The 18,979-nt window shown below is 39.1% G+C and overlaps 4 non-coding genes across 4 annotated transcripts; all 4 read right to left on the reverse strand.

Annotated features, from left to right (window-relative positions):
* Nucleotides 1-73: 73 nt before the first annotated feature.
* On the reverse strand, nt 74-236 carry LOC135028304 (U1 spliceosomal RNA). Its single transcript, XR_010224652.1, has one exon. It is a non-coding gene; the product is annotated as a U1 spliceosomal RNA (small nuclear RNA).
* Nucleotides 237-388: 152 nt separating this feature from the next.
* On the reverse strand, nt 389-552 carry LOC135028157 (U1 spliceosomal RNA). Its single transcript, XR_010224509.1, has one exon. It is a non-coding gene; the product is annotated as a U1 spliceosomal RNA (small nuclear RNA).
* A 674-nt stretch (nt 553-1,226) lies between these two features.
* On the reverse strand, nt 1,227-1,389 carry LOC135028266 (U1 spliceosomal RNA). Its single transcript, XR_010224615.1, has one exon. It is a non-coding gene; the product is annotated as a U1 spliceosomal RNA (small nuclear RNA).
* A 152-nt stretch (nt 1,390-1,541) lies between these two features.
* Nucleotides 1,542-1,705, reverse strand: LOC135028443 (U1 spliceosomal RNA). The gene has a single exon (XR_010224753.1). It is a non-coding gene; the product is annotated as a U1 spliceosomal RNA (small nuclear RNA).
* Nucleotides 1,706-18,979: the final 17,274 nt, after the last annotated feature.

Below are 18,979 nucleotides of genomic sequence, written 5' to 3' on the forward strand. Positions count from 1 at the left end.
AAGGGAGCGGCTGAAGAAAAGAGAAGTGGAAACAGACAGCAAACTAGGCTGGAGAGAGACCTGAGACAAATAGATCTGAATTATACGAGAGCCGACCAGGGGAAACACAAATTATGCAGTCAAGTTTCCCACATTTGGGGAAATCGCAGGGGCAGCACACCCAGAGTGCAATGGGTGAGCCTTGCCCTGGGAGAAGCACCTTCAAGATCATAGTATCTCACCTGGCAGGTAAGTAGGAGTTGGGCTAGAGCTGGGGAGGGTCGCTGCTCGGGTACCCCCCTGTCAAGTGAAGGAGATCCAACTGAGGCAGCACAATGGAACTCTCGAAAGAAGAACAAGGCTAGAGGAAAATCTGAGACAAAGAAATCTGACTTTTACCAGAGCTGACCAGAGGAAAGCACAAACACAGTCCCCCACTACCACAAATAATGCAGTCAAGTTTCCCACATTTGGGGAAATCACAGGGGTCAGCATACCCAAAATGCAATGAATGAACCTCACCCTGGGAGAACAATCTTCATGACCATGGTATCTCCTATGCAAAATAAGTATGATTTGGAATAGGGCTGGGGAGGGCCGCTGCTCATGCACATCTCTGTCAAGTAAAGGAGATTCTACTGAGGCAGCACAAGGGAACTCTCATCTGGGGACAACAACTGCAGGGAGAACACATATTTTCAGATGAACATGGGAGGGCAGAAGGCTGCCTAATACTGAAGCACCCCCAAACAACAAACCAAATGCAACAACTAGTGCAAGCATTCCTGGGGGAAGTTCTGCAGAAGACGGATTTGCATACGGTGATGTCATCCAAGCAGTGGGTCAAAGTTGGCTTCAACCCTCATCTGCATATGAAAAGAGAAAAGGGGCGTGCAGGGCATGGCGGCCTTTTGCGGTGCTTGGATGACCCCTAGTTCGCATTAAACACCTCCACCCTCCTTTGGTGTGGGGCTCATGTTGGCCATGCCCCATCCCCTGAAGCATTCAAGCTGATTTCTTGCAGCAGCTGGGCACTGTAACAGCTCCAGAGCTGCTCTGTAAGGCAAGTAAAAGGGTGTGGGCCCTGCAGCACTACCTGTAGTTTGCATTGTGCATTGGAAGGCACAAAGTAAGCAGACGGGAGGAGAAGTCAGGATAGTGCACAAGGGTATAGAAGGGAGCGGTTGAAGAAAAGAGAAGTGGAAACAGACAGCAAACTAGGCTGGAGAGAGACCTGAGACAAAGAGATCTGAATTATACGAGAGCCGACCAGGGGAAACACAAATTATGCAGTCAAGTTTCCCACATTTGGGGAAATCGCAGGGGCAGCACACCCAGAGTGCAATGGGTGAGCCTTGCCCTGGGAGAAGCACCTTCATGATCATAGTATCTCACCTGGCAGGTAAGTAGGAGTTGGGCTAGAGCTGGGGAGGGTCGCTGTTCGGGCACCCCCCTGTCAAGTGAAAGAGATCCAACTGAGGCAGCACAAGGGAACTCTCGAAAGAAGAACAAGGCTAGAGGAAGATCTGAGACAAAGAAATCTGACTTTTACCAGAGCTGACCAGAGGAAAGCACAAACACAGTCCCCCACTACCACAAATAATGCAGTCGAGTTTCCCACATTTGGGAAAATCACAGGGGTCAGCATACCCAGAATGCAATGAATGAACCTCACCCTTGGAGAACAATCTTCATGACCATGGTATCTCCTATGCAAAATAAGTATGATTTGGGATAGGGCTGGTGAGGGCAGCTGCTCAGGCACATCTCTGTCAAGTAAAGGAGATTCAACTGAGGCAGCACAAGTGAACTCTCATCTGGGGACAACAACTGCAGGGAGACCACATCTTTTCAGATGAACATGGGAGGGCGGAAGGCTGCCTAATACTGAAGCACCATCAAATATCAAACCATATGCAACAACTAGTACAAGCACTCCTGGGGGAAGGTCTGCAGCAGACGGATTTGCATACGGTGATGTTATCCAAGCAGTGGGCCAAAGTTGACTGGAACCCTCATCTGCATATGAAAAGAGAAAAGGGGCATGCAGGGCATGGCGGCCTTTTGCAGTGCTTGGATGACCCCTAGTTCGCATTAAACACCTCCCCCCTCCTTTGGTGTGGGGCTCATGTTGGCCATGCCCCATCCCCTGAAGCATTCAAGCTGATTTCTTGCAGCAGCTGGGCACTGTAACAGCTCCAGAGCTGCTCTGTAAGGCAAGTAAAAGGGTGTGGGCCCTGCAGCACTACCTGTAGTTTGCATTCTAGTGTCTTTCGTTTGGGAGAAAAATGCAAAGGTACAATACAGCTTTTCCTTGCCGATATCTCTCTTTTGCAAAGAGCTAGGCATTGGAAAATTCAGGGCTATACCGTGTAGATGAAGCACTAACAGGAGGCTTTTAAATTTTCATTCTAGTGTCTTTCGTTTGGGAGAAAAATGCAAAGGTACAATACAGCTTTTCCTTGCCAATATCTCTCTTTTGCAAAGAGCTAGGCATTGGAAAATTCAGGGCTATAACGTGTAGATGAAGCACTAACAGGAGGCTTTAAAATTTTCATTCTAGTGTCTTTCGTTTGGGAGAAAAATGCAAAAGTACAATGCAGCTTTTCCTTGCCGATATCTCTCTTTTGCAAAGAGATAGGCATTGGAAAATTCAGGGCTATAACGTGTAGATGAAGCACTAATAGGAGGCTTTAAAATTTTCATTCTAGTGTCTTTCGTTTGGGAGAAAAAAGCAAAGGTACAATACAGCTTTTCCTTGCCGATATCTCTCTTTTGCAAAGAGATAGGCATTGGAAAATTCAGGGCTATAACGTGTAGATGAAGCACTAACAGGAGGCTTTAAAATTTTCATTCTAGTGTCTTTCGTTTGGGAGAAAAATGCAAAGGTACAATACAGCTTTTCCTTGCCGATATCTCTCTTTTGCAAAGTGCTAGGCATTGGAAAATTCAGGGCTATAACGTGTAGATGAAGCACTAACAGTAGGCTTTAAAATTTTCATTCTAGTGTCTTTCGTTTGGGAGAAAAATGCAAAGGAACAATACAGCTTTTCCTTGCCAATATCTCTCTTTTGCAAAGAGCTAGGCATTGGAAAATTCAGGGCTATAACGTGTAGATGAAGCACTAACAGGAGGCTTTAAAATTTTCATTCTAGTGTCTTTCGTTTGGGAGAAAAATGCAAAAGTACAATGCAGCTTTTCCTTGCCGATATCTCTCTTTTGCAAAGAGATAGGCATTGGAAAATGCAGGGCTATAACGTGTAGATGAAGCACTAACAGGAGGCTTTAAAATTTTCATTCTAGTGTCTTTCGTTTGGGAGAAAAATGCAAAGGTACAATACAGCTTTTCCTTGCCGATATCTCTCTTTTGCAAAGAGATAGGCATTGGAAAATTCAGGGCTATAACGTGTAGATGAAGCACTAACAGGAGGCTTTAACATTTTCATTCTAGTGTACTTCGTTTGGGAGAAAAATGCAAAGGTACAATACAGCTTTTCCTTGCCGATATCTCTCTTTTGCAAAGAGATAGGCATTGGAAAATTCAGGGCTATAACGTGTAGATGAAGCACTAATAGGAGGCTTTAAAATTTTCATTCTAGTGTCCTTCGTTTGGGAGAAAAATGCAAAGGTACAATACAGCTTTTCCTTGCCGATATCTCTCTTTTGCAAAGAGATAGGCATTGGAAAATTCAGGGCTATAACGTGTAGATGAAGCACTAACAGGAGGCTTTAAAATTTTCATTCTAGTGTCTTTCGTTTGGGAGAAAAATGCAAAGGTACAATACAGTTTTTCCTTGCCGATATCTCTCTTTTGCAAAGAGATAGGCATTGGAAAATTCAGGGCTATAACGTGTAGATGAAGCACTAACAGGAGGCTTTAAAATTTTCATTCTAGTGTCTTTCGTTTGGGAGAAAAATGCAAAGGTACAATACAGCTTTTCCTTGCCAATATCTCTCTTTTGCAAAGAGCTAGGCATTGGAAAATTCAGGGCAATAACGTGTAGATGAAGCACTAACAGGAGGCTTTAAAATTTTCATTCTAGTGTCTTTCGTTTGGGAGAAAAATGCAAAAGTACAATGCAGCTTTTCCTTGCCGATATCTCTCTTTTGCAAAGAGATAGGCATTGGAAAATGCAGGGCTATAACGTGTAGATGAAGCACTAACAGGAGGCTTTAAAATTTTCATTCTAGTGTCTTTCGTTTGGGAGAAAAATGCAAAGGTACAATACAGCATTTCCTTGCCGATATCTCTCTTTTGCAAAGAGCTAGGCATTGGAAAATTCAGGGCTATACCGCGTACATGAAGCACTAACAGGAGGCTTTTAAATTTTCATTCTAGTGTCTTTCGTTTGGGAGAAAAATGCAAAGGTACAATACAGCTTTTCCTTGCCAATATCTCTCTTTTGCAAAGAGCTAGGCATTGGAAAATTCAGGGCTATAACGTGTAGATGAAGCACTAACAGGAGGCTTTAAAATTTTCATTCTAGTGTCTTTCGTTTGGGAGAAAAATGCAAAAGTACAATGCAGCTTTTCCTTGCCGATATCTCTCTTTTGCAAAGAGATAGGCATTGGAAAATTCAGGGCTATAACGTGTAGATGAAGCACTAATAGGAGGCTTTAAAATTTTCATTCTAGTGTCTTTCGTTTGGGAGAAAAAAGCAAAGGTACAATACAGCTTTTCCTTGCCGATATCTCTCTTTTGCAAAGAGATAGGCATTGGAAAATTCAGGGCTATAACGTGTAGATGAAGCACTAACAGGAGGCTTTAAAATTTTCATTCTAGTGTCTTTCGTTTGGGAGAAAAATGCAAAGGTACAATACAGCTTTTCCTTGCCGATATCTCTCTTTTGCAAAGAGCTAGGCATTGGAAAATTCAGGGCTATAACGTGTAGATGAAGCACTAACAGTGGGCTTTAAAATTTTCATTCTAGTGTCTTTCGTTTGGGAGAAAAATGCAAAGGTACAATACAGCTTTTCCTTGCCGATATCTCTCTTTTGCAAAGAAATAGGCATTGGAAAATTCAGGGCTATAACGTGTAGATGAAGCACTAACAGGAGGCTTTAAAATTTTCATTCTAGTGTCCTTCGTTTGGGAGAAAAATGCAAAGGTACAATACAGCTTTTCCTTGCCGATATCTCTCTTTTGCAAAGAGATAGGCATTGGAAAATTCAGGGCTATATCGTGTAGATGAAGCACTAACAGGAGGCTTTAAAATTTTCATTCTAGTGTCTTTCGTTTGGGAGAAAAATGCAAAGGTACAATACAGCTTTTCCTTGCCAATATCTCTCTTTTGCAAAGAGCTAGGCATTGGAAAATTCAGGGCTATAACGTGTAGATGAAGCACTAACAGGAGGCTTTAAAATTTTCATTCTAGTGTCTTTCGTTTGGGAGAAAAATGCAAAAGTACAATGCAGCTTTTCCTTGCCGATATCTCTCTTTTGCAAAGAGATAGGCATTGGAAAATGCAGGGCTATAACGTGTAGATGAAGCACTAACAGGAGGCTTTAAAATTTTCATTCTAGTGTCTTTCGTTTGGGAGAAAAATGCAAAGGTACAATACAGCATTTCCTTGCCGATATCTCTCTTTTGCAAAGAGATAGGCATTGGAAAATTCAGGGCTATAACGTGTAGATGAAGCACTAACAGGAGGCTTTAAAATTTTCATTCTAGTGTACTTCGTTTGGGAGAAAAATGCAAAGGTACAATACAGCTTTTCCTTGCCGATATCTCTCTTTTGCAAAGAGATAGGCATTGGAAAATTCAGGGCTATAACGTGTAGATGAAGCACTAATAGGAGGCTTTAAAATTTTCATTCTAGTGTCCTTCGTTTGGGAGAAAAATGCAAAGGTACAATACAGCTTTTCCTTGCCGATATCTCTCTTTTGCAAAGAGATAGGCATTGGAAAATTCAGGGCTATAACGTGTAGATGAAGCACTAACAGGAGGCTTTAAAATTTTCATTCTAGTGTCTTTCGTTTGGGAGAAAAATGCAAAGGTACAATACAGCTTTTCCTTGCCGATATCTCTCTTTTGCAAAGAGCTAGGCATTGGAAAATTCAGGGCTATAACGTGTAGATGAAGCACTAACAGGAGGCTTTAAAATTTTCATTCTAGTGTCTTTCGTTTGGGAGAAAAATGCAAAGGTACAATACAGCTTTTCCTTGCCGATATCTCTCTTTTGCAAAGAGATAGGCATTGGAAAATTCAGGGCTATAACGTGTAGATGAAGCACTTACAGTAGGCTTTAACATTTTCATTCTAGTGTCTTTCGTTTGGGAGAAAAATGCAAAGGTACAATACAGCTTTTCCTTGCCGATATCTCTCTTTTGCAAAGAGATAGGCATTGGAAAATGCAGGGCTATAACGTGTAGATGAAGCACTAACAGGAGGCTTTACAATTTTCATTCTAGTGTCTTTCGTTTGGGAGAAAAATGCAAAAGTACAATGCAACTTTTCCTTGCCGATATCTCTCTTTTGCAAAGAGATAGGCATTGGAAAATGCAGGGCTATAACGTGTAGATGAAGCACTAACAGGAGGCTTTAAAATTTTCATTCTAGTGTCTTTCGTTTGGGAGAAAAATGCAAAGGTACAATACAGCATTTCCTTGCCGATATCTCTCTTTTGCAAAGAGATAGGCATTGGAAAATTCAGGGCTATTACGTGTAGATGAAGCACTAACAGGAGGCTTTAAAATTTTCATTCTAGTGTCCTTCGTTTGGGAGAAAAATGCAAAGGTACAATACAGCTTTTCCTTGCCGATATCTCTCTTTTGCAAAGAGATAGGCATTGGAAAATTCAGGGCTATAACGTGTAGATGAAGCACTAACAGGAGGCTTTAAAATTTTCATTCTAGTGTCTTTCGTTTGGGAGAAAAATGCAAAGGTACAATACAGCTTTTCCTTGTCGATATCTCTCTTTTGCAAAGAGCTAGGCATTGGAAAATTCAGGGCTATAACGTGTAGATGAAGCACTAACAGTAGGATTTAAAATTTTCATTCTAGTGTCTTTCGTTTGGGAGAAAAATGCAAAGGTACAATACAGCTTTTCCTTGCCGATATCTCTCTTTTGCAAAGAGATAGGCATTGGAAAATTCAGGGCTATAACGTGTAGATGAAGCACTAACAGGAGGCTTTAAAATTTTCATTCTAGTGTCTTTCGTTTGGGAGAAAAATGCAAAGGTACAATACAGTTTTTCCTTGCCGATATCTCTCTTTTGCAAAGAGATAGGCATTGGAAAATTCAGGGCTATAACGTGTGGAAGAAGCACTAATAGGAGGCTTTAACATTTTCATTCTAGTGTCCTTCGTTTGGGAGAAAAATGCAAAGGTACAATACAGCTTTTCCTTGCCGATATCTCTCTTTTGCAAAGAGATAGGCATTGGAAAATTCAGGGCTATAACGTGTAGATGAAGCACTAACAGGAGGCTTTAAAATTTTCATTCTAGTGTCTTTCGTTTGGGAGAAAAATGCAAAGGTACAATACAGCTTTTCCTTGCCGATATCTCTCTTTTGCAAAGAGCTAGGCATTGGAAAATTCAGGGCTATAACGTGTAGATGAAGCACTAACAGTAGGCTTTAACATTTTCATTCTAGTGTCTTTCGTTTGGGAGAAAAATGCAAAGGCACAATACAGCTTTTCCTTGCCGATATCTCTCTTTTGCAAAGAGATAAGCATTGGAAAATTCAGGGCTATAACGTGTAGATGAAGCACTAACAGGAGGCTTTAAAATTTTCATTCTAGTGTCTTTCGTTTGGGAGAAAAATGCAAAAGTACAATGCAGCTTTTCCTTGCCGATATCTCTCTTTTGCAAAGAGATAGGCATTGGAAAATGCAGTGCTATAACGTGTAGATGAAGCACTAACAGGAGGCTTTAAAATTATCATTCTAGTGTCTTTCGTTTGGGAGAAAAATGCAAAAGTACAATACACTTTTCCTTGCCGATATCTCTCTTTTGCAAAGAGATAGGCATTGGAAAATTCAGGGCTATAACGTGTAGATGAAGCACTAATAGGAGGCTTTAACATTTTCATTCTAGTATCCTTCGTTTGGGAGAAAAATGCAAAGGTACAATACATCTTTTCCTTGCCGATATCTCTCTTTTGAAAAGAGATAGGCATTGGAAAATTCAGGGCTATAACGTGTAGATGAAGCACTAACAGGAGGCTTTAAAATTTTCATTCTAGTGTCTTTCGTTTGGGAGAAAAATGCAAAGGTACAATACAGCTTTTCCTTGCCGATATCTCTCTTTTGCAAAGAGCTAGGCATTGGAAAATTCAGGGCTATAACGTGCAGATGAAGCACTAACAGTAGGATTTAAAATTTTCATTCTAGTATCTTTCGTTTGGGAGAAAAATGCAAAGGTACAATACAGCTTTTCCTTGCCGATATCTCTCTTTTGCAAAGAGATAGGCATTGGAAAATTCAGGGCTATAACGTGTAGATGAAGCACTAACAGGAGGCTTTAAAATTTTCACTTTAGTGTCTTTCGTTTGGGAGAAAAATGCAAAGGTACAATACAGTTTTTCCTTGCCGATATCTCTCTTTTGCAAAGAGATAGGCATTGGAAAATTCAGGGCTATAACGTGTAGATGAAGCACTAATAGGAGGCTTTAAAATTTTCATTCTAGTGTCCTTCGTTTGGGAGAAAAATGCAAAGGTACAATACAGCTTTTCCTTGCTGATATCTCTCTTTTGCAAAGAGATAGGCATTGGAAAATTCAGGGCTATAACGTGTAGATGAAGCACTAACAGGAGGCTTTAAAATTTTCATTCTAGTGTCTTTCGTTTGGGAGAAAAATGCAAAGGTACAATACAGCTTTTCCTTGCCGATATCTCTCTTTTGCAAAGAGCTAGGCATTGGAAAATTCAGGGCTATAACGTGTAGATGAAGCACTAACAGTAGGCTTTAACATTTTCATTCTAGTGTCTTTCGTTTGGGAGAAAAATGCAAAGGTACAATACAGCATTTCCTTGCCGACGATATCTCTCTTTTGCAAAGAGCTAGGCATTGGAAAATTCAGGGCTATAACGTGTAGATGAAGCACTAACAGTAGGCTTTAAAATTTTCATTCTAGTGTCTTTCGTTTGGGAGAAAAATGCAAAGGTACAATACAGCTTTTCCTTGCCGATATCTCTCTTTTGCAAAGAGATAGGCATTGGAAAATTCAGGGCTATAACGTGTAGATGAAGCACTAACAGGAGGCTTTAAATTTTTCATTCTAGTGTCCTTCGTTTGGGAGAAAAATGCAAAGGTACAATACAGCTTTTCCTTGCCGATATCTCTCTTTTGCAAAGAGATAGGCATTGGAAAATTCAGGGCTATAACGTATAGATGAAGCACTAACAGGAGGCTTTAAAATTTTCATTCTAGTGTCTTTCGTTTGGGAGAAAAATGCAAAAGTACAATGCAGCTTTTCCTTGCCGATATCTCTCTTTTGCAAAGAGATAGGCATTGGAAAATGCAGGGCTATAACGTGTAGATGAAGCACTAACAGGAGGCTTTAAAATTTTCATTCTAGTGTCTTTCGTTTGGGAGAAAAATGCAAAGGTACAATACAGCTTTTCCTTGCCGATATCTCTCTTTTGCAAAGAGATAGGCATTGGAAAATTCAGGGCTATAACGTGTAGATGAAGCACTAACAGGAGGCTTTAACATTTTCATTCTAGTGTACTTCGTTTGGGAGAAAAATGCAAAGGTACAATACAGCTTTTCCTTGCCGATATCTCTCTTTTGCAAAGAGATAGGCATTGGAAAATTCAGGGCTATAACGTGTAGATGAAGCACTAATAGGAGGTTTTAAAATTTTCATTCTAGTGTCCTTCGTTTGGGAGAAAAATGCAAAGGTACAATACAGCTTTTCCTTGCCGATATCTCTCTTTTGCAAAGAGATAGGCATTGGAAAATTCAGGGCTATAACGTGTAGATGAAGCACTAACAGGAGGCTTTAAAATTTTCATTCTAGTGTCTTTCGTTTGGGAGAAAAATGCAAAGGTACAATACAGCTTTTCCTTGCCGATATCTCTCTTTTGCAAAGAGCTAGGCATTGGAAAATTCAGGGCTATAACGTGTAGATGAAGCACTAACAGGAGGCTTTAAAATTTTCATTCTAGTGTCTTTCGTTTGGGAGAAAAATGCAAAGGTACAATACAGCTTTTCCTTGCCGATATCTCTCTTTTGCAAAGAGATAGGCATTGGAAAATTCAGGGCTATAACGTGTATATGAAGCACTAACAGGAGGCTTTAAAATTTTCATTCTAGTGTCTTTCGTTTGGGAGAAAAATGCAAAGGTACAATACAGCTTTTCCTTGCCGATATCTCTCTTTTGCAAAGAGATAGGCATTGGAAAATTCAGGGCTATAACGTGTAGATGAAGCACTAACAGTAGACTTTAAAATTTTCATTCTAGTGTCTTTCGTTTGGGAGAAAAATGCAAAGGTACAATACAGCTTTTCCTTGCCAATATCTCTCTTTTGCAAAGAGCTAGGCATTGGAAAATTCAGGGCTATAACGTGTAGATGAAGCACTAACAGGAGGCTTTAAAATTTTCATTCTAGTGTCTTTCGTTCGGGAGAAAAATGCAAAGGTACAATACAGTTTTTCCTTGCCGATATCTCTCTTTTGCAAAGAGATAGGCATTGGAAAATTCAGGGCTATAACGTGTAGATGAAGCACTAACAGGAGGCTTTAAAATTTTCATTCTAGTGTCCTTCGTTTGGGAGAAAAATGCAAAGGTACAATACAGCTTTTCCTTGCCAATATCTCTCTTTTGCAAAGAGCTAGGCATTGGAAAATTCAGGGCTATAACGTGTAGATGAAGCACTAAAAGGAGGCTTTAAAATTTTCATTCTAGTGTCTTTCGTTTGGGAGAAAAATGTAAAAGTACAATGCAGCTTTTCCTTGCCGATATCTCTCTTTTGCAAAGAGATAGGCATTGGAAAATTCAGGGCTATAACGTGTAGATGAAGCACTAACAGGAGGCTTTAAAATTTTCATTCTAGTGTCTTTCGTTTGGGAGAAAAATGTAAAAGTACAATGCAGCTTTTCCTTGCCGATATCTCTCTTTTGCAAAGAGATAGGCATTGGAAAATTCAGGGCTATAACGTGTATATGAAGCACTAACAGGAGGCTTTAAAATTTTCATTCTAGTGTCTTTCGTTTGGGAGAAAAATGCAAAGGTACAATACAGCTTTTCCTTGCCGATATCTCTCTTTTGCTAAGAGATAGGCATTGGAAAATTCAGGGCTATAACGTGTAGATGAAGCACTAAAAGGAGGCTTTAAAATTTTCATTCTAGTGTCCTTCGTTTGGGAGAAAAATGCAAAGGTACAATACAGCTTTTCCTTGCCGATATCTCTCTTTTGCAAAGAGATAGGCATTGGAAAATTCAGGGCTATAACGTGTAGATGAAGCACTAATAGGAGGCTTTAAAATTTTCATTCTAGTGTCCTTCGTTTGGGAGAAAAATGCAAAGGTACAATACAGCTTTTCCTTGCCGATATCTCTCTTTTGCAAAGAGATAGGCATTGGAAAATTCAGGGCTATAACGTGTAGATGAAGCACTAACAGGAGGCTTTAAAATTTTCATTCTAGTGTCTTTCGTTTGGGAGAAAAATGCAAAGGTACAATACAGCTTTTCCTTGCCGATATCTCTCTTTTGCAAAGAGCTAGGCATTGGAAAATTCAGGGCTATAACGTGTAGATGAAGCACTAACAGTAGACTTTAAAATTTTCATTCTAGTGTCTTTCGTTTGGGAGAAAAATGCAAAGGTACAATACAGCTTTTCCTTGCCAATATCTCTCTTTTGCAAAGAGCTAGGCATTGGAAAATTCAGGGCTATAACGTGTAGATGAAGCACTAACAGGAGGCTTTAAAATTTTCATTCTAGTGTCTTTCGTTTGGGAGAAAAATGCAAAGGTACAATACAGTTTTTCCTTGCCGATATCTCTCTTTTGCAAAGAGATAGGCATTGGAAAATTCAGGGCTATAACGTGTAGATGAAGCACTAACAGGAGGCTTTAAAATTTTCATTCTAGTGTCTTTCGTTTGGGAGAAAAATGCAAAGGTACAATACAGCTTTTCCTTGCCGATATCTCTCTTTTGCAAAGAGATAGGCATTTGAAAATTCAGGGCTATAACGTGTAGATGAAGCACTAACAGGAGGCTTTAAAATTTTCATTCTAGTGTCCTTCGTTTGGGAGAAAAATGCAAAGGTACAATACAGCTTTTCCTTGCCGATATCTCTCTTTTGCAAAGAGATAGGCATTTGAAAATTCAGGGCTATAACGTGTAGATGAAGCACTAACAGGAGGCTTTAAAATTTTCATTCTAGTGTCTTTCGTTTGGGAGAAAAATGCAAAGGTACAATACAGCTTTTCCTTGCCAATATCTCTCTTTTGCAAAGAGCTAGGCATTGGAAAATTCAGGGCTATAACGTGTAGATGAAGCACTAACAGGAGGCTTTAAAATTTTCATTCTAGTGTCTTTCGTTTGGGAGAAAAATGCAAAGGTACAATACAGCATTTCCTTGCCGATATCTCTCTTTTGCAAAGAGATAGGCATTGGAAAATTCAGGGCTATTACGTGTAGATGAAGCACTAAAAGGAGGCTTTAAAATTTTCATTCTAGTGTCTTTCGTTTGGGAGAAAAATGTAAAAGTACAATGCAGCTTTTCCTTGCCGATATCTCTCTTTTGCAAAGAGATAGGCATTGGAAAATTCAGGGCTATAACGTGTAGATGAAGCACTAACAGGAGGCTTTAAAATTTTCATTCTAGTGTCTTTCGTTTGGGAGAAAAATGCAAAGGTACAATACAGTTTTTCCTTGCCGATATCTCTCTTTTGCAAAGAGATAGGCATTGGAAAATTCAGGGCTATAACGTGTAGATGAAGCACTAATAGGAGGCTTTAAAATTTTCATTCTAGTGTCCTTCGTTTGGGAGAAAAATGCAAAGGTACAATACAGCTTTTCCTTGCCGATATCTCTTTTTTGCAAAAAGATAGGCATTGGAAAATTCAGGGCTATAACGTGTAGATGAAGCACTAACAGGAGGCTTTAAAATTTTCATTCTAGTGTCTTTCGTTTGGGAGAAAAATGCAAAGGTACAATACAGCTTTTCCTTGCCGATATCTCTCTTTTGCAAAGAGATAGGCATTGGAAAATTCAGGGCTATAACGTGTAGATGAAGCACTAACAGGAGGCTTTAAAATTTTCATTCTAGTGTCTTTCGTTTGGGAGAAAAATGCAAAGGTACAATACAGCATTTCCTTGCCGATATCTCTCTTTTGCAAAGAGATAGGCATTGGAAAATTCAGGGCTATTACGTGTAGATGAAGCACTAAAAGGAGGCTTTAAAATTTTCATTCTAGTGTCTTTCGTTTGGGAGAAAAATGTAAAAGTACAATGCAGCTTTTCCTTGCCGATATCTCTCTTTTGCAAAGAGATAGGCATTGGAAAATTCAGGGCTATAACGTGTAGATGAAGCACTAACAGGAGGCTTTAAAATTTTCATTCTAGTGTCTTTCGTTTGGGAGAAAAATGCAAAGGTACAATACAGTTTTTCCTTGCCGATATCTCTCTTTTGCAAAGAGATAGGCATTGGAAAATTCAGGGCTATAACGTGTAGATGAAGCACTAATAGGAGGCTTTAAAATTTTCATTCTAGTGTCCTTCGTTTGGGAGAAAAATGCAAAGGTACAATACAGCTTTTCCTTGCCGATATCTCTCTTTTGCAAAAAGATAGGCATTGGAAAATTCAGGGCTATAACGTGTAGATGAAGCACTAACAGGAGGCTTTAAAATTTTCATTCTAGTGTCTTTCGTTTGGGAGAAAAATGCAAAGGTACAATACAGCTTTTCCTTGCCGATATCTCTCTTTTGCAAAGAGATAGGCATTGGAAAATTCAGGGCTATAACGTGTAGATGAAGCACTAACAGGAGGCTTTAAAATTTTCATTCTAGTGTCTTTCGTTTGGGAGAAAAATGCAAAGGTACAATACAGCTTTTCCTTGCCGATATCTCTCTTTTGCAAAGAGATAGGCATGAGAAAATTCAGGGCTATAACGTGTATATGAAGCACTAACAGGAGGCTTTAAAATTTTCATTCTAGTGTCTTTCGTTTGGGAGAAAAATGCAAAGGTACAATACAGCTTTTCCTTGCCGATATCTCTCTTTTGCTAAGAGAGGCATTGGAAAATTCAGGGCTATAACGTGTAGATGAAGCACTAACAGGAGGCTTTAAAATTTTCATTCTAGTGTCCTTCGTTTGGGAGAAAAATGCAAAGGTACAATACAGCTTTTCCTTGCCGATATCTCTCTTTTGCAAAGAGATAGGCATTGGAAAATTCAGGGCTATAACGTGTAGATGAAGCACTAATAGGAGGCTTTAAAATTTTCATTCTAGTGTCCTTCGTTTGGGAGAAAAATGCAAAGGTACAATACAGCTTTTCCTTGCCGATATCTCTCTTTTGCAAAGAGATAGGCATTGGAAAATTCAGGGCTATAACGTGTAGATGAAGCACTAACAGGAGGCTTTAAAATTTTCATTCTAGTGTCTTTCGTTTGGGAGAAAAATGCAAAGGTACAATACAGCTTTTCCTTGCCGATATCTCTCTTTTGCAAAGAGCTAGGCATTGGAAAATTCAGGGCTATAACGTGTAGATGAAGCACTAACAGTAGACTTTAAAATTTTCATTCTAGTGTCTTTCGTTTGGGAGAAAAATGCAAAGGTACAATACAGCTTTTCCTTGCCAATATCTCTCTTTTGCAAAGAGCTAGGCATTGGAAAATTCAGGGCTATAACGTGTAGATGAAGCACTAACAGGAGGCTTTAAAATTTTCATTCTAGTGTCTTTCGTTTGGGAGAAAAATGCAAAGGTACAATACAGTTTTTCCTTGCCGATATCTCTCTTTTGCAAAGAGATAGGCATTGGAAAATTCAGGGCTATAACGTTTAGATGAAGCACTAACAGGAGGCTTTAAAATTTTCATTCTAGTGTCTTTCGTTTGGGAGAAAAATGCAAAGGTACAATACAGCTTTTCCTTGCCGATATCTCTCTTTTGCAAAGAGATAGGCATTTGAAAATTCAGGGCTATAACGTGTAGATGAAGCACTAACAGGAGGCTTTAAAATTTTCATTCTAGTGTCCTTCGTTTGGGAGAAAAATGCAAAGGTACATTACAGCTTTTCCTTGCCGATATCTCTCTTTTGCAAAGAGATAGGCATTGGAAAATTCAGGGCTATAACGTGTAGATGAAGCACTAACAGGAGGCTTTAAAATTTTCATTCTAGTGTCTTTCGTTTGGGAGAAAAATGCAAAGGTACAATACAGCTTTTCCTTGCCAATATCTCTCTTTTGCAAAGAGCTAGGCATTGGAAAATTCAGGGCTATAACGTGTAGATGAAGCACTAACAGGAGGCTTTAAAATTTTCATTCTAGTGTCTTTCGTTTGGGAGAAAAATGCAAAGGTACAACACAGCATTTCCTTGCCGATATCTCTCTTTTGCAAAGAGATAGGCATTGGAAAATTCAGGGCTATTACGTGTAGATGAAGCACTAAAAGGAGGCTTTAAAATTTTCATTCTAGTGTCTTTCGTTTGGGAGAAAAATGTAAAAGTACAATGCAGCTTTTCCTTGCCGATATCTCTCTTTTGCAAAGAGATAGGCATTGGAAAATTCAGGGCTATAACGTGTAGATGAAGCACTAACAGGAGGCTTTAAAATTTTCATTCTAGTGTCTTTCGTTTGGGAGAAAAATGTAAAAGTACAATGCAGCTTTTCCTTGCCGATATCTCTCTTTTGCAAAGAGATAGGCATTGGAAAATTCAGGGCTATAACGTGTATATGAAGCACTAACAGGAGGCTTTAAAATTTTCATTCTAGTGTCTTTCGTTTGGGAGAAAAATGCAAAGGTACAATACAGCTTTTCCTTGCCGATATCTCTCTTTTGCAAAGAGATAGGCATTGGAAAATTCAGGGCTATAACGTGTAGATGAAGCACTAACAGGAGGCTTTAAAATTTTCATTCTAGTGTCTTTCGTTTGGGAGAAAAATGCAAAGGTACAATACAGCTTTTCCTTGCCGATATCTCTCTTTTGCAAAGAGCTAGGCATTTGAAAATTCAGGGCTATAACGTGTAGATGAAGCACTAACAGTAGACTTTAAAATTTTCATTCTAGTGTCTTTCGTTTGGGAGAAAAATGCAAAGGTACAATACAGCTTTTCCTTGCCGATATCTCTCTTTTGCTAAGAGATAGGCATTGGAAAATTCAGGGCTATAACGTGTAGATGAAGCACTAAAAGGAGGCTTTAAAATTTTCATTCTAGTGTCCTTCGTTTGGGAGAAAAATGCAAAGGTACAATACAGCTTTTCCTTGCCGATATCTCTCTTTTGCAAAGAGATAGGCATTGGAAAATTCAGGGCTATAACGTGTAGATGAAGCACTAACAGGAGGCTTTAAAATTTTCATTCTAGTGTCCTTCGTTTGGGAGAAAAATGCAAAGGTACAATACAGCTTTTCCTTGCCAATATCTCTCTGTTGCAAAGAGCTAGGCATTGGAAAATTCAGGGCTATAACGTGTAGATGAAGCACTAACAGGAGGCTTTAAAATTTTCATTCTAGTGTCTTTCGTTTGGGAGAAAAATGCAAAGGTACAATACAGCATTTCCTTGCCGATATCTCTCTTTTGCAAAGAGATAGGCATTGGAAAATTCAGGGCTATTACGTGTAGATGAAGCACTAAAAGGAGGCTTTAAAATTTTCATTCTAGTGTCTTTCGTTTGGGAGAAAAATGTAAAAGTACAATGCAGCTTTTCCTTGCCGATATCTCTCTTTTGCAAAGAGATAGGCATTGGAAAATTCAGGGCTATAACGTGTAGATGAAGCACTAACAGGAGGCTTTAAAATTTTCATTCTAGTGTCTTTCGTTTGGGAGAAAAATGTAAAAGTACAATGCAGCTTTTCCTTGCCGATATCTCTCTTTTGCAAAGAGATAGGCATTGGAAAATTCAGGGCTATAACGTGTATATGAAGCACTAACAGGAGGCTTTAAAATTTTCATTCTAGTGTCTTTCGTTTGGGAGAAAAATGCAAAGGTACAATACAGCTTTTCCTTGCCGATATCTCTCTTTTGCTAAGAGATAGGCATTGGAAAATTCAGGGCTATAACGTGTAGATGAAACACTAAAAGGAGGCTTTAAAATTTTCATTCTAGTGTCCTTCGTTTGGGAGAAAAATGCAAAGGTACAATACAGCTTTTCCTTGCCGATATCTCTCTTTTGCAAAGAGATAGGCATTGGAAAATTCAGGGCTATAACGTGTAGATGAAGCACTAATAGGAGGCTTTAAAATTTTCATTCTAGTGTCCTTCGTTTGGGAGAAAAATGCAAAGGTACAATACAGCTTTTCCTTGCCGATATCTCTCTTTTGCAAAGAGATAGGCATTGGAAAATTCAGGGCTATAACGTGTAGATGAAGCACTAACAGGAGGCTTTAAAATTTTCATTCTAGTGTCTTTCGTTTGGGAGAAAAATGCAAAGGTACAATACAGTTTTTCCTTGCCGATATCTCTCTTTTGCAAAGAGATAGGCATTGGAAAATTCAGGGCTATAACGTGTAGATGAAGCACTAACAGGAGGCTTTAAAATTTTCATTCTAGTGTCTTTCGTTTGGGAGAAAAATGCAAAAGTACAATGCTGCTTTTCCTTGCCGATATCTCTCTTTTGCAAAGAGATAGGCATTGGAAAATGCAGGGCTATAACGTGTATATGAAGCACTAACAGGAGGCTTTAAAATTTTCATTCTAGTGTCTTTCGTTTGGGAGAAAAATGCAAAGGTACAATACAGCTTTTCCTTGCCGATATCTCTCTTTTGCTAAGAGATAGGCATTGGAAAATTCAGGGCTATAACGTGTAGATGAAGCACTAACAGGAGGCTTTAAAATTTTCATTCTAGTGTCTTTCGTTTGGGAGAAAAATGCAAAGGTACAATACAGTTTTTCCTTGCCGATATCTCTCTTTTGCAAAGAGATAGGCATTGGAAAATTCAGGGCTATAACGTTTAGATGAAGCACTAACAGGATGCTTTAAAATTTTCATTCTAGTGTCTTTCGTTTGGGAGAAAAATGCAAAGGTACAATACAGCTTTTCCTTGCCGATATCTCTCTTTTGCAAAGAGATAGGCATTTGAAAATTCAGGGCTATAACGTGTAGATGAAGCACTAACAGGAGGCTTTAAAATTTTCATTCTAGTGTCCTTCGTTTGGGAGAAAAATGCAAAGGTACATTACAGCTTTTCCTTGCCGATATCTCTCTTTTGCAAAGAGATAGGCATTGGAAAATTCAGGGCTATAACGTGTAGATGAAGCACTAACAGGAGGCTTTAAAATTTTCATTCTAGTGTCTTTCGTTTGGGAGAAAAATGCAAAGGTACAATACAGCTTTTCCTTGCCAATATCTCTCTTTTGCAAAGAGCTAGGCATTGGAAAATTCAGGGCTATAACGTGTAGATGAAGCACTAACAGGAGGCTTTAAAATTTTCATTCTAGTGTCTTTCGTTTGGGAGAAAAATGCAAAGGTACAATACAGCATTTCCTTGCCGATATCTCTCTTTTGCAAAGAGATAGGCATTGGAAAATTCAGGGCTATTACGTGTAGATGAAGCACTAAAAGGAGGCTTTAAAATTTTCATTCTAGTGTCTTTCGTTTGGGAGAAAAATGTAAAAGTACAATGCAGCTTTTCCTTGCCGATATCTCTCTTTTGCAAAGAGATAGGCATTGGAAAATTCAGGGCTATAACGTGTAGATGAAGCACTAACAGGAGGCTTTAAAATTTTCATTCTAGTGTCCTTCGTTTGGGAGAAAAATGCAAAGGTACATTACAGCTTTTCCTTGCCGATATCTCTCTTTTGCAAAGAGATAGGCATTGGAAAATTCAGGGCTATAACGTGTAGATGAAGCACTAACAGGAGGCTTTAAAATTTTCATTCTAGTGTCTTTCG

This window comes from Pseudophryne corroboree, unplaced genomic scaffold (assembly GCF_028390025.1).
Source record: "Pseudophryne corroboree isolate aPseCor3 unplaced genomic scaffold, aPseCor3.hap2 scaffold_475, whole genome shotgun sequence".
NCBI lineage: Eukaryota > Metazoa > Chordata > Amphibia > Anura > Myobatrachidae > Pseudophryne > Pseudophryne corroboree.